General features: G+C 53.3%; 1 non-coding gene across 1 annotated transcript in view; it reads left to right on the plus strand.

Annotated features, from left to right (window-relative positions):
• Positions 1 to 4,230: 4,230 nt before the first annotated feature.
• Positions 4,231 to 5,000, plus strand: part of LOC124734360 — a 1,909-nt gene continuing 1,139 nt past the window's right edge. Inside the window, exon 1 of the ribosomal RNA XR_007009345.1 lies at positions 4,231 to 5,000. This exon is cut by the window's right edge and continues 1,139 nt beyond it. This is a non-coding gene — a ribosomal RNA (small subunit ribosomal RNA).

Genomic DNA, 5,000 nt, shown 5'->3' on the forward strand with positions numbered 1-5,000 from the left:
CAACATGACCTCCTCCAACGACGATACCGCCATCTATGCGACGCCAAGCCGATTAAGACAGCGATGGCGCCACAGTGCCCGCCTTTCGACGCCACCCACAAAGCCTGCAGCCTCTGTCGACCATAGCACCCAATCTCCAGTGGCTCTGCCGCACGAAGCCGTGGACCGGCAATGACTCCACCCGCACCCGTTCGTGCACCACCCCAACCGCCACACGCGCACCTCCAGCGGATGAACGGCGGAAGTTTCCCGCACTCGTAAAGTGCAATCCACCCCTATAACTTGCGTTTCATGAAGAGTTATTTCCAATATGCGACATTCCCGCTGTCCCTATACATGAGCCGCGACCTGTACCACTTACGAGCGAGAGACGCGATCGCGTTGCTCACTGTACGGCGTCCGATACCGAGCCATCAGCATGTCGGTCCCCATGCGCGTTGCACTCGCACTCGCAGTCGCAAAAACGTGGGGCAAATATATTACGCGGAAGAGCTATAACAGACCGAGCCCCACTGCATGGGGGGAGTCTTTGTCACTAATGTACACAGATGGAACATTTTGGACTGGAACCAGATTACCCGTACACACGGCGCTGATTAGTAATCAATGCAGAGCCATCAAACTACAGCAAATATACACAACTGTCCGTATACATGCTGAAAGAGTCTGCCCACAATGGGAACCACACGTCAGCCAGACACTCTGATCACGCACCACTCTCTGCTTCTAACAGGCGCACATACAATATGTAAGCACCAGCATGGAACAACATCCAGTGCATCTTCTCCGCCACATTACACAATCCACACTATCACAACCAGACCAGGAGGTCCATGCGGAAAATACAATATCCCAGCCTTTCGACATCCACCATTGCGCAGACCAGGCACCAACACCCACACATGTCCTATACAACGGTGCACCCAACATCACAATAGTACCTCCTGTCACAGCGCACAAACAATGACATGAGTCAAAGACACAGGTCTCACACAAGCATAGAATTGGAGCGCCGCCTCTAATAAGCCAAAGGTGCATCCTGACGTGACAAATCTGATCATGTCACAAGCATTCACTTACTATAATCACTATCAACGAACCTGCCGCCCCCGCCCCCCCCCCCCTACACCTTTCCTTACAACAACGTGTAACCTAACCTAACCTAACCTAACCAATGTTGTACCTTAACCTAACCTATGTTGTACCTTAACCTAACCTATGTTGTACCTTAACCTAACCTATGTTGTACCTTAACCTAACCTATGTTGTACCTTAACCTAACCTATGTTGTACCTTAACCTAACCAATGTTGTACCTTAACCTAACCTATGTTGTACCTTAACCTAACCTATGTTGTACCTTAACCTAACCTATGTTGTACCTTAACCTAACCTATGTTGTACCTTAACCTAACCTATGTTGTACCTTAACCTAACCTATGTTGTACCTTAACCTAACCTATGTTGTACCTTAACCTAACCTATGTTGTACCTTAACCTAACCCATGTTGTACCTTAACCTAACCCATGTTGTACCTTAACCTAACCCATGTTGTACCTTAACCTAACCCATGTTGTACCTTAACCTAACCCATGTTGTACCTTAACCTAACCCATGTTGTACCTTAACCTAACCCATGTTGTACCTTAACCTAACCCATGTTGTACCTTAACCTAACCCATGTTGTACCTTAACCTAACCCATGTTGTACCTTAACCTAACCCATGTTGTGCCTTAACCTAACCCATGTTGTGCCTTAACCTAACCCATGTTGTGCCTTAACCTAACCCATGTTGTGCCTTAACCTAACCCATGTTGTGCCTTAACCTAACCCATGTTGTGCCTTAACCTAACCCACGTTGTGCCTTAACCTAACCCACGTTGTGCCTTAACCTAACCCATGTTGTGCCTTAACCTAACCCATGTTGTGCCTTAACCTAACCCATGTTGTGCCTTAACCTAACCCATGTTGTGCCTTAACCTAACCCATGTTGTGCCTTAACCTAACCCATGTTGTGCCTTAACCTAACCCATGTTGTGCCTTAACCTAACCCATGTTGTGCCTTAACCTAACCCACGTTGTGCCTTAACCTAACCCACGTTGTGCCTTAACCTAACCCACGTTGTGCCTTAACCTAACCCATGTTGTGCCTTAACCTAACCCATGTTGTGCCTTAACCTAACCCATGTTGTGCCTTAACCTAACCCATGTTGTGCCTTAACCTAACCCACGTTGTGCCTTAACCTAACCCACGTTGTGCCTTAACCTAACCCACGTTGTGCCTTAACCTAACCCACGTTGTGCCTTAACCTAACCCACGTTGTGCCTTAACCTAACCCACGTTGTGCCTTAACCTAACCCACGTTGTCCCCTAAAGTAACCCACGTTGTCCCCTAACGTAACCCACGTTGTCCCCTAACGTAACCCATGTTGTCGCCTAAACCTGCTCTGTAATTGTTATACGACTCGTTCAATTAGTGTAGTGTTGCCCACCCGCAACCCTCGCAATATAGTTCGCTACTCGCACTGCCCGCTCCCCTGTGTATCGCTTCATGTTAAACACCTTGCAAGTCTTGCTGACTTTCCACATGCTCCTGCTGTACACTGTAATGTGGATGGCAGCAGGACGTACATGCCGCCCCTCCCCACGTCCCCACCTTGCCCCCCTGCCTTCGCAAGCTGGTTGGTGAGAAGTTTGCATGTTCAATGCCCTTCGCATGCGACGTACTCAGGCTACGTTGTGGTGCGGCCTGTGTCAACCGTCCGCTAATGTCGTACGCGTAAACCACAATCTGTACTGCACATTCGTCCTTATGTACCGAATGATACATCGTGGCACATGTGTGACCGTACAACGACTGCGCCCAAAAACGGCGGACCATACAGTGCAAATATTGTGCACGCAGCTACGTGTCGTCTCCCTATGAGAGCTGGATTGCAGTGTGGTACGCCATAGAGACGTGTGGGAGGAACGGACGCCGTGGATGGCGATCAGCATGAGCTGTCTGTTGATGTATTCGGACCTAGTCGTCTCTCCTCACACACCGTGATGGCATGGTGCACCGCGTTCCATATCTGCGACATGCTACAGAGGCCGGTTGACAGTCGTTCGAGCAATGGACATCGCATACGTACGGGGGCCACCTTCCACGTATTGTCTAGGCGTGCACATTTTGTTGCGTGTATGTGGGCAGACGTAGTGTGGCGTGACACCTGACACAGGCATGCAATAATCGTTGAAGTTGCAAATGGCGATGGACGCCTGCGTTTTCTGGTGAAGTTACGCAAATGAACAAATGGTAACCTGTTGTGGTGCGGTTGTTCTCGCTAGGGGTGAATCGGTGATGGCGACGATAGGTTGAGGTACGAACCGGTTGTTCCAGCGATACCCACCATGCCGACGAAACTGAACGGCATCTGGGTGTGAAGCGATACGCGGCGGTGGCTGGGTGGGACCGTCCCCGGCCGGTGAGGGGGCGCCTCCCGGCGTGCTGGCCGCGCGGTGCGTGGGCGCACGCGCTACAGCCGGCTGGTGGGGGCGGCCAGTGGCAGGCGCGCCGGCCGACGGACGCGGCAGGCGTCGCAGCTGCGCGCCGGCGCACCCTGCGCGCGGCGCCGTGCGGCCAAAGTAGGTCCTCGCGGGCCCGGTGCGAAGCGCGGTGGACATCTTCAGTGTGCTGGTCCGATTGAGGACTGTGTGCGTTGAGGATGCGCCGCCGCCCGGCGCTCGGCGCCGCGACGCCGTCTGCTGCTCGGTCGCCCCAGCGGTTCTCGCTGGTGGTTTGTATCGCAGCTGTGCGGATGTGTTGGCGCGTGCGCTGTGCTGGGAGAGTTCGCTTCGGCACCCAAGTGGGGCTTTTGTCCTTCTGTGGCGCTGGCGTTGGAGCTGCCGGTCACCGTAGGTGGCGCGTGTTGTCTCCCGCCGGCAATGCCACGACAGCACGCTCCCGGGCCTCTGTCGGCAGCGGCAAGCTCAGTTGGGAGCACGGGTGGTCGCACCGAAAGCGTCTACTCGCCTAACTCCGGGCGATTGCGCCTCTCTCGAACCCGACCAAGTACTTGGGACGGCGCTGCGCGCCGCCGGGACCTGAGAGGGTTTCGAGGTGTATTGTGCAGGGGAGCTCAGCCTCCTCCTGTTTGCAGAATGATTGAGCGGACGCTTGCGTGTTCGCGCGGGCCCCCGGGACACACTCCCGGGCGGCCGGCTGCTCAGCTCTAGTTGACGCAGCTCCCTGGTTGATCCTGCCAGTAGTCATATGCTTGTCTCAAAGATTAAGCCATGCATGTCTCAGTACAAGCCGCATTAAGGTGAAACCGCGAATGGCTCATTAAATCAGTTATGGTTCCTTAGATCGTACCCACGTTACTTGGATAACTGTGGTAATTCTAGAGCTAATACATGCAAACAGAGTCCCGACCAGAGATGGAAGGGACGCTTTTATTAGATCAAAACCAATCGGTCGGCTCGTCCGGTCCGTTTGCCTTGGTGACTCTGAATAACTTTGGGCTGATCGCACGGTCCTCGTACCGGCGACGCATCTTTCAAATGTCTGCCTTATCAACTGTCGATGGTAGGTTCTGCGCCTACCATGGTTGTAACGGGTAACGGGGAATCAGGGTTCGATTCCGGAGAGGGAGCCTGAGAAACGGCTACCACATCCAAGGAAGGCAGCAGGCGCGCAAATTACCCACTCCCGGCACGGGGAGGTAGTGACGAAAAATAACGATACGGGACTCATCCGAGGCCCCGTAATCGGAATGAGTACACTTTAAATCCTTTAACGAGTATCTATTGGAGGGCAAGTCTGGTGCCAGCAGCCGCGGTAATTCCAGCTCCAATAGCGTATATTAAAGTTGTTGCGGTTAAAAAGCTCGTAGTTGGATTTGTGTCCCACGCTGTTGGTTCACCGCCCGTCGGTGTTTAACTGGCATGTATCGTGGGACGTCCTGCCGGTGGGGCGAGCCGAAGGCGTGCGACCGCCTCGTGCGTGCTCGTGCG

The sequence above is a fragment of the Schistocerca piceifrons genome, unplaced genomic scaffold, assembly GCF_021461385.2.
Source record: "Schistocerca piceifrons isolate TAMUIC-IGC-003096 unplaced genomic scaffold, iqSchPice1.1 HiC_scaffold_1425, whole genome shotgun sequence".
NCBI lineage: Eukaryota > Metazoa > Arthropoda > Insecta > Orthoptera > Acrididae > Schistocerca > Schistocerca piceifrons.